General features: G+C 38.8%; 2 pseudogenes; one reads left to right on the forward strand and one right to left on the reverse strand.

The window, feature by feature from the left end:
* Window positions 1-13,874: 13,874 nt before the first annotated feature.
* Window positions 13,875-14,746, reverse strand: LOC148936271 (uncharacterized; annotated as a pseudogene).
* A 6,456-nt stretch (window positions 14,747-21,202) lies between these two features.
* Window positions 21,203-23,042, forward strand: LOC148936272 (uncharacterized; annotated as a pseudogene).
* The last annotated feature ends 4,063 nt before the right edge of the window (window positions 23,043-27,105 follow it).

Genomic DNA, 27,105 nt, shown 5'->3' on the forward strand with positions numbered 1-27,105 from the left:
CCCGGCGAAACCGTTAATACACAACGCTATCGCCAACAAATGATTAATTTAAACCACGCATTAATCGAAAGACGACTGGAATGGGCCAGAAGACATGGCAAAGTGATTTTGTTACACGACAATGCGCCGTCTCACACAGCAAAACCAGTGAAAGACACCTTGAAATCACTTGGATGAGACATCCTTCCGCACCCGCCGTACTCCCCAGACCTGGCGCCATCTGACTATCACCTCTTCGCATCAATGGGGCACGCGCTCGCAGAGTAGCACTTCAGCAATTTCGAGGAAGTTGGAAAATGGCTCGACGAATGATTTGCCGCAAAAGACAAGCAGTTTTTCTGGTATGGTATTCATAAATTACCTGAAAGATGGGCGAAATGTGTAGAAGCCGATGGCCAATATTTTGAATAAAAAAAAATTAATTTCCCTTGAAAATTACGTGTCTTTTTTTACTAAAAAACCGGAAAAAACTTATGCATACATCTGGTAAATTGATGTATAAGAGCATTCGAGGTTGCTAATTACGATTATAGAATTACAATTACGAAATTAAGAACAGTGTATGTGATTGATTGATTTTTATTTCCAAAATTTTCGCAGAGTGACAGTTATTATGCAACATTAGAACATATAATTAAAACATAGAACAGTAGGACAGAGTAAATACCAAATAAGAACCAACACTAGATATTCGTGTGTGATTACGTAGTGTATTAACTAAAATAAAATACGTAAAATAAATGTAGACGTTTCGATCTCAGAACCATCTTCAGTACAATATGTTAAAATTTAAAAGTCATTAATATATCAAAATGTGAAAGTCGTAACATAAAAAGATATATAGTTGAAAAGAAAAGTTGCGTTGTTAAATTAAAACATAGAACATATAATTGAAATATATAATTAGAATATATAATTATAACGTGTTAGAACATATAATTAAAAATAACAGCTAGATTTTAAAATATTAATTGCAATCACTGTCGTTGCATTTCCCACTATTATTTTCGAAATCAAAGTCAGAATCATATTTATCAGAAGTTTCTAAAGAATTTTCAGATTCATCAGGGAAAATTAAAAGTTCTAAGGCCTCCGAAGATAACTTTTTACCTTTTTTGGGGATCATTTGTCTCATACTCGAAATAAGTGGATCCGAAGATACCAGGAGCCAATGAAACACATTTTCCATTGTGTTTTTACATGAATTTTTCTTGGAAAAACCTTCACGATATTTTTTTATATTCTTATTTTTGGTTTCCTGGACATCTTCGGATAATAGACCGATTGGCAGTACGGCTGATTGTATTATTTGAGCTCCATGTATTAAAACTTTATGAACTATCGTGAACATGTAATACCAAAGAAATTTTTCTATGCACATTTCCGCAGTATTAAGACGTAATAATATTTTTGAAATTTTTCAACATTTACATTATATCCACTTGATATGACCTGCAAGATAATATGAAATCGCTTAATGAAATCTTCATCCAATTCTAGGATTGCAACAGATATCGATGACTGTTCAAAAAAACGACGAGCCGTATTGCCATCGTTGAAATTGCCATAACTTGATTTTGGATGATCAACAAGAAGATCTAGCTGTGTCTTAAATCCCTTCTGAATTGCGTTTTTCCAAATCTCGATTGCATTTTTGTCTTCCGTTGATCGCGCTTGTCATTTTTTACTATCAAGTTTATATCCAAGGTGCAGCCTTTTTTTAAACAAAAAAGTCACAATTTTTTTCCATTAAAGTCGAACGTTTTTCGAAAAATCTTCACTATTTTCACAAAAATCAAAATTTCGAAGATTCCCTACGTGCTTTCCTGGCAAATTTAATGTAGTTTTCAAAAAATTTTTTTGTTTTGTTTCTAGCTCAAAATTTGCAGCTACTATCTGTTCGCTAGTATAGCGCGACTTTCAACTTTGGCGCTATATTTACAGATTTCTGGGCACCATTAAAAAAAATAAAAAAAGGTTTTCACAGACTTAAATGTATATAATAAAGCGAAGCTAAAAGCGAATTATTGTTAACTCTATTTATTTTCACACGAATGATCCTCAAAATTTAAAAACGTCAAGGTGGTGTTACTCCTTAAATTCAAATAGTATCTAATGTTCAATGTATGAATGTAATATGTATATTACCTAATATGTATATCATTTATATAAAAGATTTGATATTAAAATGGTGATATAATTATTTTCTTAATACAATTGCATAATATATATTCCGAAATTCTCTTAAAAATTCGAAATAATTAAAAGTTTACTATGTTTTTAACAATGAAAACATTACAATAAACCTATTATAAGATTTATCTAAATCGCATTTATTTAAATATTCAAGATTATTTAACTTAAGTGATAGTACTTAATTCTTTAAAAAAGAAAACTTTATTTTCATTGCCAACTGAACTCATCCCTAACAGTACGCGACATATTACGAATCATCCTATTTTCGTACTGCTTGTACTGTGATTATCTGTAACGTACTGAGATTCACGCTAGAATATCACTGAAGTATAATTCGGTTTTCTTTCGCGCGCATATATTCTCAGGATTTACGCAGCGATACAAAAGTGATACATATGCAATATGCTTTTTTATTGCACGCGTATATTCTCAGATTATACTCACGTACGGAAATGATACGTATGCCTTTCTATCACGTGCGTATATTTTATAAACGTAATATTTGTCACGAAATATTATTGTCATAAATATATCGTCATTTAATTGTCATTTTTAATGAATAAATAATGAAATAACATTATTACCTTAACAGCACATGATATCATCCGAATACTCTACACTCATACTGAAAGTACTGAAAGATTTTTATTAGATTCGGAAAAATAAACGGAGATCGACTGGATTTGAACTCGGGATCCCTCGCCTACTACCAAGACATTTAGTCTGCACGATCGCGACGGCTCCTCTGTGTTAGCTGATTTATATTCCGAACCTTTTTCATGACCACTTACGATCGTCTAATTCTTACAGTACTGTGGTCATACGTACTATTGCCTAATATACCAGAGAACATTCATATGACATCTTGATGGTACATCATTTCTCGTATATTCTTAAGCTCATCTTCAGAATATATCGAATATACCCTATTAGCATGATCTTATACGAATATTCTGTATTTATATTGAATGTATTGTGATCATACCGAAGATACTAAGATTCGTATAAAATCTGTGTAGAATATAATTTGTCGTATCCCAAGTAGCAAGATGACATCATTACGATGAGTTAAGATTATTTTTCGTTCTTCGATGTCAATGTACTAAATAATAACGTAAAATAAACGTAACATTTGTCACGAAATATTATCGTTATAAATATATTGTCATTTAATCATCATTTTTAATGAATAAATGATGAAATAATAATATTAATTATCTTTCTTAATTAACTGTAATATATAAATAAGAAAAATATTTCCCAAATTTAATACATATTATTGACAAATTCATAAACAAATAAACAAAATATATTTCACAATTTATAAACAATTTTCATAATAAAAATGATTCTCTGATTAAACACAATATAGGTTCACGCATCTATATATATAATTAAATTATCCACAAGAATTACATATGCAATCGAGATTTTAAAATTAAGACTATTTATATGACAATATAGTAATATTCATTAACTGGATCTATCATATTTTATGTCAAAATTCTGTGTCCACTTATATCATCATTTCAGTTGCAGGTTTCATCCTGTTATAGAAGTTAAGCAGCATCGAGGAGAATCCAATTAGAATGGGTGATCGTTTTAAAAACATGCAATGATACAAGATAAAAAATATTTTATTACTTTCTCTCATTTTTTTCGTTTCTTTCATTTATTTTTTATAAGAGGTGTTACGTATATTATAGATTTTCACGATCTATATGGCTATCTGAGATATCCTTATGTCCTACATAATATACTGTTTTTAAACCATTTTTATCCTATGGCCATATTGCGGGATATTCCCCAGTACATACTAGGGATTAGGTTAGTGAGCGGTAGTAACAATCTAAGTATATTCCTAAAAAATAAAATCTAATTGACAATATCTTTTATTTTAAAGAAATAGAATCTAAGTGGTACGTATCTTTATATCTTCATTAAAGATATAATTGAAGATATAAGATTCTTTTTACTCCAACCCATGTGCTAGTAGTTTTAATTCTTTAAACAAAATTATATTACGAAATTGCTATATCTAACTTAATTCTAGTTGTGATCAAAGTAAAAAATAAAATCTAAGTGCTAGTATCTTTGTGATCTTTATATTCATTGAAGAGTCTTCCTATTCTAACTCAAACGGTACCAGCTTTAATTAAAAAACAAAAAATTAGTTTCCACATTTCCAACTCGACTTAAATGATATCATTTGTATAAAAGATTTGATATTAATAACTAGTGCCAGTTATAATCCTATTAAAAATTGCGTTATTCTACTAAATTCAAGTAATGTATTAAAAAATAAAATCTAACTGGCAATATCTTTTATTGTAAGAAAATAGAACCTATGTGGTGCGTATCTTTGTCTTTATTGAAGAATCTTTTTACTCTAACTCACGTGATAGTAGTCTTAATTCTTTAAAAAAAATTTGAACTTTTAATGAAGATTCTTCCTATTCTGATCCAAATGACATTAATCTTAATTCTTTAAAAAAGAAAATTTTGTTTCCACATTGCCAACTCAAATGATTGTAATAATGTATAAAATTTGTATTGTAGTTGTAAAATTTGTAAAAGATTTGATATTAATAATTGGCGTCAAGTTATAGTCTTATAAACATTGAGCTACAAGTCTACCTTAGTTCAATTATGTATTTCTATTGTGTAAAAGATTTGATATACCCCTATTTAAAAAAAATAAAACTCAAATAGTGTGGGGATTCTAATTGTCGCACCAACTAAGAGTACGTAATCAGAGAGTAGCGTATCAGCAAGCGGCGACGAGCCTGAGCCTAGAGTTACAACAGGAACAGCCACGCTGACGGCAAGCGTACACAAACGTCAAAGGGCGACGCGAACGCAGTATTACGCACTACGCACTAAGGCAGATGGGCATGCGGCTGCACAGAGAACACTCGCGGTAACGATGATGCGAGACCACTCGCGAGGGAAGCAGTACTTGCGAGACTTAAGCACAGTATATACAGTAGCGCAACTTTCCCGATTTTAATGTGTACAAAATTGAACTGCACATGCGCGAGCTAAGTAGGTAACCAATCACGTAACTAATTTTTTGTCACATTTCTTCTCGGGTTTATCTATAGCGGTTTATCTATAGCGTTCTCTGTCATTTAAATGCTTAACAAACTGGTTGGAACAAACATCTAACATAAAAAAAAATAAAATCGTAAAAAGTTTACTCTGTTAAGGCGTGTTAAAGAAAATAAATAGAAATGTTCAGTGTTGAGTGAATATTAAATATTGATTAATGAATAGTTTAGTGTTCAATAAATAGTGATTAATAAGAGAAAATAAAGTGAACTAGAAAATAAAGTGAGAATAAAGTGAAAGTAAGAACAAAAAATTATTTTCTCTTTGAAGAATAATTAATTTGTATAAAAATTTATACAGATTTTTTATTATAAATTTAAAATATTGAAAATTTAAAAAAACGTTATTTCCTTTGAAAATTATTTGTTTTTATTTTAAAAATAAATAAACTTAATTATATTTAAGATAATTGTAATTGCATATATGTATAAGTATATTTATAATATTTTTAAAATAAATTGTTCTTTTTCTATACAAAAATATTTTTTAACTATTGTATACCTACATTTCTATTTGTAACGGAGCGCATCCCTCCGCTCCATTCCTCCTCCGATTTTCCCTCGACCGACCATCCGTCGGGGACCGCCGAACAACAGGCGGAGTGCGGCCGCAAGAGGCATTTATGCCTCCTTTTTTTAAGTATCACGATACGCGAATTCCGAAGCGTCGGAGAATACCACGAAAACATGTGTGTTTTCGTGGTATTTCCTCGCACCGCGCCACGCGTCGCGCCACCAAGCGGTAATGCACTCCGCATCGCACTACGCACCGTACCACCGAGCGTGAATGTGTCCCGCGCCGCACTGACACCGCGCCACGCAAGCGAGCGAGCATCCCGCACCGCTCCACGACCGCGTCTACAAGCGCGTGACCACCCCCACACCGCGCCGTTACTTTCCCACCGAATTCCTTCCCTACCCTTAACCATCCCCCGCTCCTATTTCTTTTAATTCCCAAAAAACCAATTATGCCCGATCCTTTTTTCCGCTCCTGGGAAAAGGGATGCTAACCCCGAGATCGACCAATCCGACCGATCCGACCGAAAATACCGAGGTCGATCTCGGATATAAAAAGGCATCGCTCTCCACAGGAACTCACTCCTCGTTGTCTCCTGTTCCTAGCTCGTTTTCCGAGAGCTCGTCTCAAGGAAGCGAGAGTAGTATGTGGGCTGCTATGGGGCGTCAAAACAAACCCCCACCACTTTCCCACTGGCGCCAGGGGCGTGGCCTCCAGCTGTCAAGATAGGGCCTCCACGTGGAAATGGAGCGTTCTGATTGGCTGAGGGGCGTGGCCGGAGATAATTAGGTAATTAATGGTGCGTTTTGATTGGATTCTCCCATAGTTGCCCGGCGTGTGATTGGACGCTCCCATAGCTGCCCACGTGCATGATTGGATGCTCCCAAAGCTGCCCGGGGTGTGATTGTCGAAATGCTAGACGAAAAGATAGGGGAGGGGATGAAAGTGTCTGGGTCCGTTCGGGTCTGACAAAATGGCATGTGCAAAGATGGCGGACATCTGAGGAGAATTTGTTCCAGGATCTGATCGGGGGTGCGATAAAATGGCGACAAGGATGCCGGGGGTGTTGAAGGGGGATATATCTGACTAGCGAAGAATGGAATGCGATGGGAAAACAGGAACGGACAAGTTCGCTTTAGATGTTTTAACGACCTCAGGGTTATACGAAGTTCTTATCCTATGACAAACGCAATGTCTGCAAAATGTTTTAGATATTTTTAGTTTGAAGTAATGTAGCTAGGATTAATTTTAGGTTGGCGGGAAAATAAGAGGGCTGGAATTTAAGTTACAAAATCATTAAGTTTATTATTATTATTATGTAATACATCATTGTACATATCATTTCATAATAGTGTTGTTTAATATTTACTTATTCTTAAAAGTACAAGTTTGTATATGGCAGCACGTTATATGAGATTTATCGCATTTACTTTTTCCATGAAGAAAGATTTTATGAAATAATTGTACAATTAATCTATTATTATCTTCGTAATCCTCGCTGAATGTTTCGAAAAATTGTTGATTATAACCGCGGGACAAATAATAAAGAAATACGCAGCAATATTGCCCACAAGTTTGAGAAAATGTGCCCTGTAGACGCGTGATGTTCCATCTATGGGTAGTAGAGTTCCGTTGAAGTCGCAGATTGAATCTGGAATCCAAGGGAGGTAGTCCGTAGCTATTGAAATAAGTGCCTTCTCCATGCTTGTCTATGTAGAAGGCGACCCAGTGTTGTCCAGGGCGATCGTGATTATCGGTGTTCGCGACGATGGCCGTCGACTTCGTCCACACCATCGGGATTCTGTCGGCAGGATACACACCCGCATGTCCGACACTGAGATAACGCAGCGCCCGTAAGATTTCGAGCGAATTCATCTCTCGCAGAAAGGGGAGACGATTCAGTTATTTCCCCCCTCTCTGGTGTCGCTATATTTTTATCCTCTTGCTTGGATTTTACAGTAGAAATCTCCTTTTTTTTATGTGCGAGTTTCGATAGCTCTTCTTTCTCCGCTTTCATTTGTTCGCACTCCGCTTGTTCTGTTTCCAAGCTCTTATTTCTCCACCTAAGGAGATTCGGAAAATTTCGTTTTATCGTAAAAACTCCGCTTTCTGTATCGGAGTCATTGAAGCTTTGATCGGTAAAAGAATCATCGTTGCTCGAGTTACAGCTGCTGTTGCTGCCTTCTTGCGATTGCATCCAGTATCTCAGTTTGCACGCGTTGCGCAACGCGCAACGAAATTTGTTAGAATTTCGATGAAACCCGTGATGACCGCAGCATAATTCATGTTCCTCGTCTTCCGCTAGGTTTTTGAATGCGGGAAAGATTCCTTCTAAATTATATACGTTTCTGCCGAGCGTCTTTTGCAAATAAAGTACTTTCTCACGCTATATATGTAACGTACCCGCCGTGCAATTTCACGTAGTTCCACCGTGAAATGCTCGGAATCGGCTGTTCCGTCAATCCATTCCATTCGATACCGTGGAAGTTTTGCGAGAGTCAGTTGTTTTCTTTTCTTGATTTTTCGGGTAATTCGGTGAACGGATACGGTGGTAGCACAATTCAATGATCTACGAAAGCTTCGTTAACCCCGATGAGCGCAACTTCCTTCGGTATAAACTTTCCCTCGATGTCACGGAAACCTTGTATATCGACGATTATATCCATGATGTAGAATATGCTTTTTTCCGAAGCGGCGTAGTTCATGTGTCGAGTAAAACTGAAGCTGTTTTCCGTTGTAATTCGAGTAAATATAAGGAGTGACAGTGGAGAGGTGAGGTTTCCCACCATTGTCACAGTGGAGGGATGAGGTTTCCCACCATTGTCTTTATCCGCTAAAATCTACAATGACTTGACGCGAAGAGTCGATTTCCATCACGTTTTCGAACTCTGCGTAAAAGATACAATTAATCGTTGTTGTAATCGCCTTTTCGAATCGTACCTCTAATCGTAAACTTCCATGTCTGACAAGATTCCAATGTCCTGCGCAATTTGTCGATAGATCGGGAGTGAGATCGAAAGCGAAAAGCGTGAATCCATCGGCATAATCTTCTCTGCTTATGGAATTCCCCTTGTTTAGAAAATGGATGCCAGTTCCCGAGAAGAGGGTGTTATAAGCCTCGATGTAGAGCGGCTCGTCTTTTGAAAAATTTGGTTGCAGCGGTCTGCTCGGAATTTGCATGCCATCGGCATATAACGAGAAGAAATTTATGCCGTAATTTTTGAAATTAAATGGATTTAGCTTTCTATCGCCGTTAAACGCTTTGTTATCGACGAATCCGACTATTACGCGTTTTGGAAGCTGGCCGAGTATCGCGTTATCAATCGATTCTCCTACCACTCCTGCGTGAATCGTGAACGTTTTAACTTCGACTCGTGTCAGAGGATACTTGGCGGTTGTTTTACTTAACATTCTCGCATGATCGAGTAACACTCCGGGGCTTATTTTTGCTCTTCTTATGAGCAAACTAGCATCTAGAATACGTTTCGACGTTGAGTTGGCTTCCATGAGACAAAACGCATCTCTCGAGCGAACGAGTCTCATTCTAACCTCTACCCCATTAATTAAAAATTTATCCTGATTAAAGACGTCGCAATGAAGATGGCCTAGCTTAGATCCAGCGAACGACTTCCTTGGATGTATCGAGCGCGTCTTACGAGAGCTTGATTTGAGGTTCCCGATTCTAATAGCGCGTCCATATGACCGGGCTCGTCCGTGTTCCAGAGAGAAGAAGTCAGATGGGAAGTTTTTGCCGGTGAAGAATAATTTAACACTGCTTCGATGTATGCGCGGTACGCGTAGGCGTTGTTCGGGGGTGATACGAGTTTTTGATTGAAGTATATATTGATCTGGTTGAACATCGAATGTAGTAGATGATTTACAGGACCTACTTTGTTTCCTCCTGCCGCTGTTTCAGGGCCGGGTAAACTTTCCACTCGTACGCGAAGGCTTAGCATGGTATGCGTGAGATCTAGATAATCTTCTCCGTGTCCGGGTACGACGAATTCTATAGGTGCGTCGTCCGCGAGCGAAGTTACCGGTTTGTAATAAATCCATTGTGAACTCTCGATACTCGTTTGAGTAGGTGGTAAACTGAAAAGATCGAGCTTACTCTTTAAACACTCGCTCGAGTGAGTATGGAGAAAAGACATATTTCTCAAACTTATGATTCACACTCGCGTCAGTTAAGCGAATATATCGGATATGGTGCGCTTTTTCTCGCTATTTCGTCGATGTTTCGTCCGCTTTTTAGTTTTTTTCGCCGCTGCTTTCTTTTTCGATGATTTTTTATTCGGTTTTTTCACACCGATTTTCGTCGATTTCTTTTTTTTACCGACTCGTCTACGTTTACGAACAGGGCTTCTCCCGGATTTACCAGTGCGTGCGTCGTGCCAAAGGGAAACTGAGCCACGCGCATTTTTACGGATGTTTTATATCCCGATCCCTTCATTAATTCGCTTATATTTTCTCTGGCTTTTCTCTTGAGATTTCTACCCGATTCCTTGAGTCGCATTTTGAGAGCTTCCTTGAACGGAGTATTGTTTTCAACATCCTCTATCACGCCAATTTCGGCGCGTAAAGCTTCTTTCCCGAGTGCACGTATTTCCCTGCTTAGATAAGGAAGTGCCCTTTTAAATAATCCTCCGAGGAAACTCCCGATTCCGTGACCACGTTGATAGGGCGAATCGACGAAAATTCGCGGAATTCCTCCTTCCCTACCGCCACCGTTCTGCCTTTCGTAATACTCGTCGTATTCCATAGGGTGATTAGTTTTTTCTCAAAGCTCCGAGATTTTCCAGCGCAAATGATAATTAACGGACACGTCTAAAGTGTAATGTCGCTATCAGCGTTCCGGATTCAAATGGTATTTTTTCTCCACGATGATCTTTTATATCTATTTCAATTTTACGGAATTTCGTTTGACGCAATGGAGTATATTGCAGAGTGGGGAAATATTTTACCAGATTCGTCCCGACGTACGTATAATTACAGCCGGGTGTATCGATTGAAACGATTCGAAGAAGCGGACTCCGCGTATCGCCGGTTATGTAAGGCTCACAAATATCGCAATAAACGTACATTTTATCAGAGATACCGTGCCATAGGCTACAGGGTTCTACAGTCCAGAAAGATACTGTGCGTCCATTACCGATGGTATAACCGAGTTTCAAAAACGGTGTTAATTCGCTGAAATTAGGTAACTTGTGACGATAAATTGTGCCGGTATCATCGGTGTTGATCTTCAATATTTGGAAAATATTAGCTGGCAGATTTATATAATGAACTGAGTACAGTTGTCGTCACAATCGATGCTTATACGGATATTACCACCTGAGCCTTTTTGTAGTTCGAAAGTAAAATGCGCATCTGCACTCTTTATTAATCGCGTAGATAAGTTCCTCTGTATTTTCATAAACCCCTGCCTGTAAGTGCAATTCTTTCACCGTAAACTTATCAGCATTTTTCTCATCATTTTCGTTCTTCAAATCGACAAATCTAACCTTATTATCTCCTCGACGTACGTGGAAGAGACTGGAGGGAAATTGAATCTCGCTAAGCGCGACTTCCCATTCTCCGAATAAAATGTACACTATGAGGTAATTGTGTGGTGAAAGAAGAGGTTGTATTTCCCGGAAAATACTTCTTACTGCTATCGCTCGGAGGAACCAAATGAAAAATTGCTCCTCCTCCATCTTGGAGAAAAGTTAAACTCGAAGCGGGGATCCAACTGTCGAATTTGTTGGGATATCCTTGCCAGCTAACTAGCACCGCGTCCTTTGCTCTTTATCACGTGCTCGATGATAAACTCTTCTTCTGCTAAGTTTTTATTGACCCGTGCTAATTCTTGTTCATAAAAAATCCCATCGATGTGTTCACCCAATAAATCGCACAATTCGTACACGCAGGGTTTTCGCCAATGGAGAACGCGACAAACTCAAAATATTTCCTCGTTCCACCGCGCTTCGTATCCTTTCTCGAAAGTGGCTTTCGCTCTACTGACGCGTACGAGATTGTTAACATCGAATTTAGCCTTTTGTTCTACTACTTTCGACGCCCCCTTCTCTCTCTCGCCTCTACGTCGCTCCATATTTTCACGTGCGATGCGGGCATTTTCTCTCGTAACGGTCGCTGGTTGCATCCTGATGGACGAATGACGGGTGTGATTGTAAGCGCGCTATCTTGCAACACATCGATGTAACGCCGCGTGTTTTTATGCGTAAAATAGCGCCACATTCGCTCCTTCAACATTCTATTGAAGCGTTCAACGATAGCGGCTTTGATGTCTGGATTGCGAGCTACGCGATAACGTATGCCTCTTTATTTCAGAAAATCGTGCAGCGGGCGTGCGATAAATTCTTTACCCTTGTCGGTTTGTAAGTACACGGGCGTCCATCGCTTTTCGAGAGAATGTTTTGGAAGCTTCTTGTCACGCAATTACTCGTTTTATCCCGCAGCGGTTCCACCCAGACGAATTTGCTAAGTACGTCGATAATCACGAGCAGATAAGAAAATCCGTCGTTATAACTTTTGAGAGTTATACTACGGTACTACGGAGTTCGATCAAATCGGCCTCCCACAGATCGTCGATATTAGTCACGTTGTAACGTAATTGTGGAAATTTTCGCCTCGAGAGGCGGTGCAGTGTGTACGCGTCTTGCGATTAGAGCCAGCGAGCTACTTCTTTACGAGAGAAATTCGGTTTAGCGGCATGCGCTAAGTTATCCGTTGCCGAATACCCCGCATAGTGGATCGTAATATAAATTTTCAAGCCTGGTCATTTCAATTCACTCCAATCGAGTAAGCGTCTCTTTCTTGCTTGTCGAGAATCTTTCACGAAGGTTATAGGGATATCGTCTTTACGCGGCGAAAGAAACAATGCGCACTTCGCTCGCTCTACTTCTTCGGTCTTGCGTTTTTTTCCCTTTCTCATGCATCGTACCTTCCTCGTCCTCGTCGTCGTCGTCGCCGTCGTCGTTGAAAGTTTTTTTGGTATTTTCGGGGTGAAACTCGCTTGTGGTGGTGATATCTTGACAAATGTGGTTGCTAACAATTCCTTATTTCCTACGAGTATAGCCGGGGTGTTCGTCGTACGCAGTAATCGTGCAAACTGACCTCTTCCTATTGCTTTCACGGTTTTTCTTTCGCGCATCGCATCGTTTATCAGTGATATTTGAATCTTTTATAATGTTACCCTCGATAGTCACGATTCCTTCTTCGTTCCAAGTAATTCTCGCGGATATTGCTTTATCAATCAAATGTTTCAAAAATAAACGTGCCTTGGCACGAAAACTTTTCGGCACATTTTCTAATATTTTTTCGACGCTTTGCCGCTTGCGCCTACGCAAGACTCGGCCTGTACTGTATTACTTACGTACTCTTCGTGATGAGGAGATTTGCTCGATGATTCGCGCGCCTGTTCCGCCACGTCTCCCTCCCGCGCATCTGAATTGTTCTCATCGGCGGCGTTACGCGTCGAATCTTCCTTTTGCGTTTTATCAAAATGAAGATATCGCCAAAGTACTTCCTTATACAATTTCCATTTCTCTTACATCGCGCGGAGTGGGTGAATTAAGAATCCTGCTCATATCTGAATCGAGTCGTGATAAAGGCGTACTGGGTGTTTGTACGGAATTTAAATTTTCTCCCTGTATCATCTCCAAATTCTGTCGTGCGACGTTTTCCGTCGTGCCTATTACCGGATGTTGTTGTTGTTGTTGTTGGAACCGTTGCTGCATTCTTTCGAGATTATCGTTTGTGATATTCGTGAAAATTAAGACCATCTTCTTTGCCCTTTCCACTTTAACTCGATTTCTTTTCTCTCGAACTATCCTCCGATAATTTTTGAAAATAGGAAGGATAGTATAGGTCCGATAAGATACGGTAAAAATCCACCTCGCTATAGTAATAGCTTTTTCTTACTTTTCCAATTACAACGTTTTCTCGCTAAGTGACGCAAAGTTGTTTTATATCTGCTTAGACGATTTTTTTCACTGCGTTCGAGCGGAATGTTACCCTTGAGAGTATTGAAAAAGCACTCGCAGATACAGCGAATGAATTTTTCGTCTGCCCAGCGTAAGAAAGAAGCGCGCTGATTTTTGTTCGAATAACACAGCGCTTCGAGAAGACAGATATTTTTTTTACCGATCGAGCATTCCGCGATTTTTCTCGCATTCATCGATGACGTTCTCTTCTTCATCGCGAGGAACTCGCGCGACTGCCGCGAGAGAATGCGTGGACGATACTTTTATATGAAACTTCCGGAAAAGGATCTGCGCGCTGTATAAATGTAATTCGCTGTATCATCGGGAAATATGCTCGTGCGAAAACGATACTCGTCCGGCGTCAATTGTTTTAGATCAAGCAATAAATATCCGTGAGGTTGGGACGTGGCGTCGTGGTACGCTTCCTCGAGAAATTTTGAATTGTTCGGATAGACTTGACGAGCGAGATGACGAATTTGCGCGCGATCTCGGGGATTTTTGAAAACCACAAAGTAATTCGCGTTCAGAGATATGTCGCGTTGTCCGCGGCCCTGATGAAAGAGATTTTGTGTGATGAGAATTACGCTGAGATTTTTATGATGACTTCCCTTGGTAAACAGATCTACGATCGCTTTGCTCGAAGACGATTCCCTCATAAGATCGTCAATTATTATCAATTTCGGACGAGCCGGATCGCTAGAATAATCTTCCGGACGCGGTAATCCCTCGTGAAATTCGATCGCTGCAACGAAATCTCGAGTTTCGTATTGAAGCTGTTGATAAGCATCTTGTCACTTCGCGTAATAAAGCAAAATTCTTTCGAAACGTACATTGGCCATTTCGGATAAATGACGAAGAAATCTCTTCACAAAAATCGTTTTCCCACATCCTGTGGGTCCGCACACGATCGACGTCCACGGATGTTTCCATCATACATCCATTTTACGAAATGGCAGATTCGCGTCTGTGCGCGATTTCATAAAGGCTGATGGTTGTGAGGGGCTGTAAGCTTATCCCAGCGATCGGGGGGCCCACCGCGGCGAAGATACGCTCGCGCCAGCGTTTCCCCGCGAGGGCTAGCGAAAAACATCGCGGGGCGAGCTGATTCACCCCTGCGGTGTGAGCAAGCTTATCCTCGAAGATGCTCGCGCCAGCGAAACAGCATTATAAGCCACCCATAGTTTGCGTTAAAAAATTAAAGATAAAATCATTTTTCTTAAATATAAAATATTTTTATATGAAATGAAAAATCTTTTTTAAAATTTGTTCTATATATATATATATATATATATATAAAGGTAAGAATATATATATATATATATATATTCTTACCTTTTCTATAAAAGGTATCGTTTTTATAAAAAATACAGCGAGGATAGGAAATTGAAGAAATCAAATTTTTTCTGTGCATGTAAATATGTTTATTTTTTTTAAATGGCTGAAGGAAGGCGGAAAGGAGTTACGGGAAAAAACATGTTTTAAGAAATATAATTTTTATAGATTTATTTAAAATAAATCGAACATCAATTTTATAAAAATAAAACTTCTTAATTTTAAAATTACAATATTTACTTAAGATATAAATTAATATTAGCACATGTACACATTTACATTATTTTTACATCTCGTTCTCTCTGAAAAATATATTTTACAAAAATTTCTTACAATCTTTGACTAGGGGCGGAAAACTCGATTATTTAAGAAAGCTTAGGACGAGAAAATTTATTCCGGTGCATAACCGTACGGAACCGAATAACGGTTATTAATAAATTTACGTTTCAGCAATACCGATGAGCATATCTTTGTTTCATCTCGCGTAACAACGTTGTGAAACGCTGTGCGTCGAATTGCACTGAAATGTAGATTTATCGATGGACTGGCTTCGTCTCGTCTTGTTCTTTCCTTTTTTATTAACATATTCTTAATACTACTAAAATTTATTAACCCGCTATTCGATGAATTTAAAGTAATACCCTTAATTTTACATGTTTCGTGTGCGCACCCCGACGGAGTACGAACAATGTACGCGTAGAATTTCGGACCACCGGAAACGAATGATTCGATGTAGCTACCGCGGCCGTAGCTCTCAAGTTCGTCTGTCATATCGCTCAGGAAATTCCCCGTACGCGGTTCATACTCATTCGGTTCGCCGGTACTGACATATATTCACGAATCCGTGTCGTAATATAAAACCCGTTTATCCAATAATTCCAAGTAACTGTACAATTTTAATCGTGCTTGCGCCGTTGTGTATGCCGCGATCACAAGGTTCGTAAACGGAGAATGCACGATCGCCTCTTTTCGGAGTCGCCACGAAACATATATTATCTCATCGTTTACGGGTAATATACCGTGGTTATCTCGTGCTCAGGACTCGTAAGCAAAGTCATAAATTGCTGGTGAGATTTTATAATTTCGGTATTCGGCAAATTGGATCGTTGGCCGAATTTTCCCCAAAATGAATTTAAACAAAGCTTAGCGACCGAACGTAAACCGGGATTGCGCGCGATGTTTCGCCTGTCGAGTGTGATACCCTCGGTTTCCTCATATTTCCCGAAGGTAACGCTCCTTAGCATCATCGTTAGCGTCTTCCCTGCATTCGCTCGGCCAGCTGCTCGCTTCTTGTTTTAATTGCAAAAAGGTATTAATATATTCGGCAAACAGTTCGCCTTGACGAGTATCGCTATCGTATCGTACAACTTTATATTCCCAAATTTCGCTCACATGCGTCACGAGATAACCCTTCTCGACGGCTTTGTGTAATTCACAAGATACCCAGGTACCCTCGAATTCTCGATCCACCGGGTTCTCGTGAGTGCACTCAACTTGTGAGAACGTTTCGCAGCAACTCCGACATAACGCAAACAATAATTTACCTTGTACGCGATACGGTAGTACCGGATGAAAGAGATCACGTGGTGTACTTTACATCGCACGAGACCTTCGACCGAATTGAAATTATAATTTGGTAATACCCCGATTAACGAAGAACACTCTTGCCCTACGTAAATTTTAGGATGCCCGATCGGGAAAACGCCGGTTTTCAATACGAAAGGATACAGAGAACGAGACATACGTCGACGTAACGTATTTTTTCCGTACCTGAAACTTCGTATCGCGTGACGATATTTCCCGTGCGTCCACCATAAAACGCTTCGCGAGGATCGAGAGGAGTATTCTTTATCAACGGATGATCCTTAAGAAAATTCTACATTTCTCTATTATTCGAAATTTCTCGGTCGAAGGAGCACTCCCATTTCTCCATCACGTGGTAACCGCGTTTACGAAGGCGCCATGACATCGCGAGCGTCTGTTCGTAGCGCGCGTCGATCATATCCCCGCGATTCGCAGACGAAAGCGTACTATCGCGATTTACTTTAAAACACGAAGGGCACCCATGCCAGAAACAACCGTGAAATTGTAGCACCCAGCGTCGTGACCCATTTTCCGTTTCGTAATATCCATCAACGGCGTGCCATCGACTTTATATTCGCGGTCTCGCCCCGCGTGGATAATGGGATGTCCGAGTTCGCGTTCCATCCACACCAACCACTGCAAAGCTTTGTGCGATTGCCTGTCAACGTTTCTGTAACCGCCCGACGGAATGACTCCTATTTCCTCCTCACGCAAAAAGTTTTTACGAAAAACTCTCATGCATGTGGAAGCGATAATCGTACATTCCTTAAACGGACACACGTTTCCACGTTCTAAAAATATTTTTCTAAAACTCATGCACGCTTATCGAAGGATATCTACGTCGTTTCGACAATATCTGATAATTTCGCGTTGAAAGTCAAAAATATAATTTTCACAAACCATTTTTGCGTGGAACTTTTCGCGTTCTTCCGGCGACATGTGATCGGGAGAATAATATCTAGCATCGGGAATTGATTCTATATACGATTGGTTATCGATAATATTAAATAAGTGCGGGAAACAGCCTTTATTCGACGTATCGCTCAGACCAAAGGCCTTAGGTAAATCGAATAAACGCATCGGCATATAATTAATGCTATCGATAAACTTCGTATGTCTGACCATCATTACGACGATTTTTGTTCCGTTCAAAATAACGCGCGGTTCATGGGTGCTCTTCGGATTTTCTACAAAATATTTTAAGATAAATTGCGCATCGAACGCTTTCGCATTATGCGCGATACAAATAATGTTTGAAACATTTTGTCGTTCGCGTTGCGAAATCGAAAACAAATTGTTTCACGGGGTCGAGACGGAATACGAACTCGCGCATTTCGCACCATCGGCATCGCACCGTCATGTCGTCTTCGTTTGCACATGCTACGCAAATTTGTTGCACTACGCAAAGAGTCGGTACATGAATTCTCACGTTTTCGGTACCTACGAGCGTCTCGTCTTGCCGCGTTTCAAAATCGTAAAATATAAACGCGACACGACTGTTTGTTTGTTCGTTCATCGCAACGTTATCATTTTCATTTTCACACGCCTTTTTTTCTGCTCGCATCAGGGTATTTGTATCCTCGCCGCGATCACTAACTTTACGAGCAAGAGGACGCATGAAATATAGATGATTCAACAGTTGTAACGAACGACATGTTTTACAAAAGACCGTGTCGCATTTATGTACCGTGTTTGCACGTATAAATGTAAACCGCCCGCAAATATCGCTACAAATTTTAACGGAATTACATATGCTCGTGCGAAATTTCCTGTTATATGATTTTTCCGCTCGGTGACGCTCGAAACAAGAATTACCGAAAAATGTTTGGTTACACGCTTCGCATCTAATTATTTCTCTATCACGATTTACGCACGGAGGTGAGGCGCGACAACGAGGGCATTTTTTTGCGCAACGATGTCCCCTATCATTTCGAAAGCCCTCGTTGCACGTTTCGCAGTAACCGCCGCGCGAACCGCCTGCAGCTCTTAAATTTAATATAGGGTTATAATCCGCGAATCCTCTTAATACATTATATTTAATGTATATACGAAGGTTCGCGTCCGAGGGAGGCGAGTAATGCGCGACCGTCGTACTTCGGTTTTTTACCTCGGCCAAAACTACTAAAATTATAAATTATTATAGCGATATTTTCCGCGGCGAGAAACCGTTGAAAACGCTCAATTTCATTATATCCGCAACCTTCCTCGGGGATCACGATATCCGCGCTCCTCGTTAACTCAATCGCCAACTCACGCTGTAACGAAGAAGTCGCATATCTTACGGATTCCCACCGTTCGTGCAATTCTCCCGTGCGCAGAGTACCACGCTCGCAGTAAATCCTCGCCGTTACTAGGGAGCGAGGAAGGCATAGATTGTCGGAATTTTTTATTTGTAAAATCGAGCGTTTCGCCACGCTTTCTCGCGTTAATTTATTTGATACGCCCCAAAGGTACCGCTACGTTAAAAACGCGTATGGTGAAATCCATCGCGATATCGAAACCCCCGGCGCTTTGCACTACTGAACTCACGAGTTTCCATATGTCCTCGTGAGTCAAGTCTCGCGCCGGACGAAACGAAAGACCTGCAGGGCCATGCGATAAATTTGGCGAATCGAAGGATAACCCCACGTAATCGTCCGGTCCGCTCAAACGTATCGCATACGCGTGGATTTCGCGAAACGCGTTTTCTAAATAATTCACGATATCGCTAGCACCCTCCGCGAGAGGACGTATCGCGAATGTCGCCTCCCTACCTAGTACTTCAAATTTTTGAAATTTACGCGAGTTTTCCGCCCGTAATACAATATAAGTGAAATTTTCACTGACCGTGTCGCTGTCGTCGACCGCGGCATCCTCGTCGGTCAACCGGTGCTCCTGCTGTTGCTGCTGATGTTGCTGCTGCTGGTGCTGCTGCTGTTGCTGATGTTGCTGCTGGTGAAGATCCGTCGAATGGTTCTGAAGCCGGTGTAAATAACTATCTTCTTGTTCTTCTTCGCGTGAAACGCCTTCTCCTGTTTGTACTGAAAATGGGAAACAAAAAATATTAATGATAAATATTTTAATTATACTCGATTTTATGTTAGCGATTTCAGCATACCGAAGGTATCTCTTACCTTGAGCAGCTTTCCTCTTCGCTTTTACAAAGTTTTTATAGAGCGTATTAATCTAGCAAAAAAACATTTAATTATAAATTTATCGGAAAGAATAAATTATCTTAAAATTTAAAAATAATATTAAATTTACCTTCATAATTTTCCGGAGAATAGCCTGTCCGTGTTTCGCATTGATGGAAAACCTCGATCTCTTTTTTTAAAAGCCCATCGCACATTTGTTCAAAGGATCTTCTCCTGTTTTCTTCGCCATCGTCTTCTTCCTCGTCATCGTTATCGTCATCTTCTTCTTCTTCTCTATCTTCTTGTCTTTCTTCTTCATCAATTTTTTCTCCTTCTTCATCTACATCTTCTTCTTGTTCTTCTTCGTTTTCCTCCTCCTTATTTTCTTCTTCTCAATATTCAGATTCATCCAGGTCGTTTGCTTGTACTAAAAAAGAAAGATGTCGTTATTATTATTATTATTACCTTTTTTCAAGAATTAGCTAATACGAGTTTTATAACTTTTATTATTTTAAATAATTACTCACGCGGTGTGTAAATTTCGGTGTCGGCTCGCTCAGAGTCGGCTCCTCATCGCTATTTTCCTCCACATCTGAAACAAAATTAAGCTTTTATTAATTGAATTCGATATTCTGTGAGATAATTTTGAAAGCAATATTTGCTATTTTCTTACCTGAAACCAGATCAATCGTTGGGATACCTTCCTCCTCCTCAGGTTGCACGTCTATCCGCATTCGCACTCGTCCTAAAAATTCGATATTTTAATTTAAAAATCTGAAAATTTAGAAATCTAGATTTTCAATTATATCAATTTTCTATTATTTTACTCACGATCGTTTATTCCTTCCGCCTCATCTTCGGCGGGGCATCTCAATCCTCGTAGTTGGTACGGATGTACAACCGCGATGTTATCTCTCGCTTAAAAAAAAATATTTAAATTTAGAATTTTTTATCTATTTTTTACCTACATATTCTAATTTCAATTACTTTAAAAATAAATATTTATCTCTTCCGGTGCACCTTGTAAAATAAGCGATATGTCCGCCGGCATCCTCCCCCACGCCAGCCATTGCACCGGTTATGTATTCTTTTACAATATTTAAAAGTCTTTTGTCCGCGAAATACCCTAATCTGAACATAATGCTCAATAGGGTTTTCGAGCACTCCGGTACGAATTTTGCAAACGTGATGTAATTTGTTTCTTCTTCATTTGTTAATAATGAGATATAAGCACTCGTGTTTATCGTCGGGTTGATATTCGTGCACACGATAAAAAATCTTTTTAATTTTTCACTGAGTGCCATTTTTCACTCCTTCACTATTTTTTAGAATTAAGACAGCGAACGAATCGGCGCAGTAATGTAAAAACCGGTCAAGTCACCCCGAGAAAGTATAATCTCGGAAATAGACTTTTCTATAATTCCGCACGGTATTTATACTTTGAAAATCTTACTCGCGCACTGCGAGTAAAAAAAGAGGGCGGCCCGCAGAAAATGCAGCGCCATTGGACAGGCCAAAATTCTCCTTAATACAGGTTACACCTTTTCTATTCTCTCACCTTTTCTACTATTCTCTCACCTTTTCTTTTCTATTTCTCTAGCTAAAACTTAGCTAAAAGAAAATCCGAGCTCCCCACTCAAGAAACATCTCTAACTCTCTTATTTTGTAGTTTCTAGGTTTATTATTAAAAAATATTTTGCGAAGAAATTTTAAAAGTCTAGAAAATCTAAAATTTAAAAGATTTTATAATTTTACAATTTAAAATTTTTAAATTTTAAAACCTTTTAAAATTTAAAAAATTTTTTAAATTTTATAATTTTTCATTTGCCTATCTGCGCGCGCAGTTCTTTTTTCTTAGTAGATAAGTCGATGAGCTCGACGAATTCGTCAGCCCTCGGTTCATTCGAGTGCCATCCTTCGAGGTTTCAACTTCGTAAATCCGAAGTAGTCTCTCATTTCGACGCTTGTGATTATTAGTTACATTTGAGAAGAAAACAGGAACAATGGCGAGCCGAAAAGCTGTTCCCGATACTGAGAAGCGTAATACTCCGGAACCGAGCATTGCCCCCAATTCCGAGAGGCGCAAGTACATTTGCGATATTCCGAAGGAAAATTGTAACGAGGAACGAAACGACAAGTTCCATATGATGCTCTCGACATATGGACTCAACATCTCTCACACGAAAAGGATACACGTCGGATTGCAAACGACAAACGAAGGAATTTTTATGCCAATGGTTAAATTAACCGGTAATTATGCAGAAGGAATTTATTTCGACGCTGATTCCTGGCAACAATTCCTAAACAACATGAGGCTTATCGACGAGTATTTAAATGCTAACAATAAATCGAGACCGGATCCTATCATTGTCAAAAATGTTGCGATCAACTTTACCTCCTCTTATGGATCACGGTCCATATTACTGGCGTATAAAGAAAATGAAGAGGCCATTATGGAAAATATCGAAATTCAACATCGAGGAACGACTACGGATTCGCAGCCACCGAGGAAGAGGCGTAAAACCTATGCTGTCGTAATTGTGATGCAGAAGAGTACTTTTCACGGTTTGAAAAATATTGTGAAATGTGTCGACATTAAAACGTCTTAAAACATTTACAAAACGTGACCGATAATGTTAACAAATGCGCGCAATATCTTATAAAAGAAATATAATTAAACCTTCCAAAAAGTTACATAGATAGCGATATTGTAAAACTCAGTTTGAAAAGAAATTATCACGAAATCGCGCGCAATGTACGCACGAAAATAAATGATTTAACATTTCTGGATATGTATTTCGATATAATATTTGTGAAATTAACTTCTCTGAGATTTAATGAAATTCTTCGTATTATTTTCTCAAATCGTAATTTGTAACTTTTATTTATGAATTGATATAATATGTACAACAATATAACAATAAATGATTTTGTAACTTAAATTCCTGTCTTTGCCCCTCTTATTTTCTTTTCACTCCAACCTAAAAATTAACGCGTTACGTTGCTTCGAGTTAGAAATATCTAAAAAATTTTTCAGACAATTTTTCAGACACGTTTGTTATAGAATAAGAGCTCCGAGTTCGTTAGAAAAACATTTAGTGCGAACCTGTTCGTTCCTGTTTTCCTATCGCATTCCGTTCTCGTCAGGTCAAGTATATTCCCTTCAGATTTCCCTCATCTTTCTTGTCGCAGATATCGCTTTATCGAATCTTGAGCAGTCTCGAAACAAATTTTTAAATTTCGCTAGCTATTAGACGTTGGAGCAATGCAATGCAAAGAATCAATTTCCTTCCTTCAATCCAAGTTATAAAGTCATTCATACCGTATCATACCATAAGGTTCACATTCCATTCTCGTCAGTATATTCCTTCAGACGACTATCATCTTCGTAGTCGCCATTTTATCAGATCCCAATCAGCCCGGAACAAATTTTTACAATTATTAACAATGTGGAAACGTCCCCGACCGATCAACCGTCGGGGCGCCGACATGGCGATCCTTCCGCGATCCCACCGTCGCGAAAAGCCCGTCGAACAGCGGACGCGGCAAACCGGTGATCACGCGGCTTCATGTGCGCGCCGCGTGGAACAACACGCACACGATAAGGCTACCGCCGCCGGCCCCGCTACCGACCGCGCCACCGAACATCCTCGCGGAATTCCCGAGCACGTTCGGCGAATTATCGCGGGGATTCCGACAAAGACATCCCCCGGAACTACCCCGACCCGAGTTCGGCCGACCTGTACTCGACGACTCCCGACCGATGGCCGGCTCGGGTATATTAGGCGATTCCGGGAGATAAACGAGACCTATCTCCGACGAGACAGTAACCAGTCCGATACTGCTCTCGATATTCCCAAATCATCTCCAAAAAGCGATCTAGGGTGCTACCTATCGTGCTAGGAGCTTCTGGCCGATCGCTCCTCTAAATCCACCAGCGCACAAGTATTCACAGGTTGAGGAGCTTCTCAATCTGGGCTTCACAAAGAAAGCCCTTGTGCACATCTTCCTCTGACGATCGAGAAGCAGGGAGCTTCCTGCATTCGAGCCGTCATAGCATTACACACAGCTGATCCGTCATAGCACTACACACAGCTGATCCGTCAAAACAAAACGGCCGAACCCCCCGCCGCGCCCGCGCCACGCCTATCAAGGAACGCGCCGAATTCGGAGAGCCGAGCGAGTATATAATACTTAGAAACCGCGCGTCTTTTCGCCGTACCAACGGCGAAATACCGAAAGGTACATGTAAATACTGTACATACAAAAACCACAGCCAGTCGGCATTGTAAATATAAACCTAGATATATAAAGAGACACAATATTTTATTTCTCGTACCGAATCCTGACCATATCCGATCGACGCTATCCTGCAAAACCGATCGACGCGGAGATAGAGACGTTTTATAATAATAAATATGTAAATAATAAATATAAATAAGTAATGTTAATATAATACTTTAATTACTGCGAGAATATAAGATGGTATTAACTATTAGTTTAATAAAGAGAATAATTTTTTTTCATGTTTTGTTTCATTTATTTTACTTTAATTGTATTATTTTATTTAATTATAAATAAATATATTATAATTAAAATTAAAAATAAACAATAAATAAATTGTATAAACAATAAATAAATTTAAAATTGTTAAAATATATTAATAAATTGGTAATATAATGTTATGTAAAATAAAATTTTATAAATATACACATTTTATTAAAACGCTTTAAAACGCTTATTTTTTAAAATTATTATAATATTACAGTTTAGATTAATGATAGTTAAGATTAATATAGTTAATGATTTGAAAATAAGTGGGAATAGTCAAAAAATGGCGAACCAAAAATGGCGAGTTAAAAATGGCTTTTTCATGGCCAGTCTCTGATTGTAGTGTCTTTAACCGGGAAGAGACGGAAGCACTACTCGAGTCGCGGCACTAAGACTTGCTTTCGGCGGTGTAGTTGGCGCTGCGTAGCAACGGATGGCGCGAGACACGATGGAGGAGGCGAGAGTGCCACAGTAGTATCTTTAATTTAAAAATAATAAAAACCAAATTATATGTATGAATATACCTTTTTATCCATTTAAGACTTCTTTTTCTAAAATGATAGTAATTATTTAGCTTTAAAATATTATTATATCATAAAATGCTTTACTCAACCTACGTTTTTATCATAAAGAATTAAAAAGTAGCAGTACAAAATAAATGATAAAATTATATTTAAATAAAAAACATTTTTATGTAAAAACACATGGCTCAGACCTCTAAAAAAACATGAATAATAAATAATAAATAATATCTTACCTTTATTTACAACAAATAATTTAATCATTAGTTTTCAAATAATTTCATCATTAGTTTTACATTTTCATTTGGTCTGAGCAGCGCCAAGTTTTTATAAAAAATTTTTTTTATTTAAATAAAATTTTATCATTCATTTTATTAAAATTTTATCATTCATGTATTGTTACTTTTTAATTCTTTGTGATAAAAACGTAGGTTGAGTAAAGCAATTTTGTGATATAATAATATTTTAAAGCTAAATAATTACTACCACTTGATTAGATTAGAAAAAGAAATCTTAAATGGATAGAAAAATATACGTATAATTTGATTTTTATTATTTGACGGCAGAAAAGAAAAATTTTTAAATTAAAGTATAAAGTTGCGTTATTTATGATCCTTTAGATCTATAGAACATAAAGATAAGTGTACGGAATTGAGACGCCGTTCGCTGGAACGACCTTCGACTGAATCCGATGGATGATAGAATGACGAGACTTCTTGAGACAGATCACACTAATTTAATGAGTCAGCTTTTACAGTAAAATGTACAGATTGTAGAATTCAATGGTAGCATACATGTTGAGAAAATAGAATATATGTTCGCTAGATAGATTGCACGCACTGGTTTGAATGGTTCGTACGAATTCCGTGATCACATGATGAGAGAATGTCCGCAGCGTGCTGAGAGAATGGTTGCAAGCTCTTGCATCTTAATCGAATTTAACGAATGAGTACGTGCTTCGTCAAGCTGAGATACGCGCGTTTGTCACTGAGAATTCGCTCTTTAAGAATGCTCACAGTAAATATTCTTGTCCGAAGACACTAGAATCTCGATGTGACGAAAGCGAATGTGAACCAAGAATTTGCCACAATTCAGAATGTTTCGCTGAAAAGTCCCTTACAACGACGATTAACACATAATGTTATTGCGAGACGAGTGAAATGACAAGTCTAAATTATGACACAAGCTGAATTAACGAACGATAGAGCGATAAAGAGCGACAAGAACACTGAGTTTTGACGACCAGAACACGGTGTATGTTCTATGAGCAAAGATTATGGTCGACCGACTGAGAATTTTGGTAACGAGAGCTTTTTGAGAAGTTTGCAAGATCATATGATCGATTTCGTCCTATCAGTGATCGACAGACGAATCATGTGATTTTCGGTCAATCGATAGTACATACATTCCGTCGATTGCGAAACAACGTCGCCTTCGAGGAGCTAACTGATAAGCATAATACTTCTACGTGGTAGGTATCGACCGTCTGGCGCCATCGAATGATTTAATGTAATCGATCGCCACGAATCGTCACGCAAAATTTGCGTGTTCCGCGTCGCACTCAGGCGTAATTTACTAATGGCAATTCCGAACAATAAGAAAATGAAAAATGAAAATACTTTTGGAATTTCAAGGTCACACTTATGCTAAAATCTTAGTTTTACACGAACATATATAAATCCTAAATTTGAAGTTCATACAATTAAAAATAAAAATTTTCAAAATGGCGGCAAATAAATTTTAAAGGAAGAGTTGCGAAAGAGGTGCAAATATATGTGGAAAGATTGAGGAAAAGTTTCAGAATAATAATTGCGGAAATGATGCGGAAAAGTTACAGAAAAAGTGCAAAGATATGCGGAAAGATTGTAAAAAAGTTGCAGAATGATTGCGGATTGGTTGTGGAATGGTTGCGGAAAGATTGCGGAAGAGTTGCGGAAAAGATGCAAAGATATGTGGAAAGATTGTGGAAGAATTACAGAATGGTTGTGGAATGGTTGCGAAAAGTTTGTTGAAGAGTTGCGGAATGGTTGCGGAAAAGATGCAAACCCCCTCGTGATATGTCGTGAGGAGGCTCCCTATCCCTATGACCACCTGCTGGCAGTACCGGGATACAACCTTGGGAAAGCCCGGGTGCGAAGGATCAGGGTCCAAGAGTACACTGTACGAACTATCGCTACGGCGGAAGAGTCTGTACTCTGG

The sequence above is a fragment of the Pogonomyrmex barbatus genome, unplaced genomic scaffold (assembly GCF_055798465.1).
Source record: "Pogonomyrmex barbatus isolate J1 unplaced genomic scaffold, ASM5579846v1 scaffold25, whole genome shotgun sequence".
NCBI lineage: Eukaryota > Metazoa > Arthropoda > Insecta > Hymenoptera > Formicidae > Pogonomyrmex > Pogonomyrmex barbatus.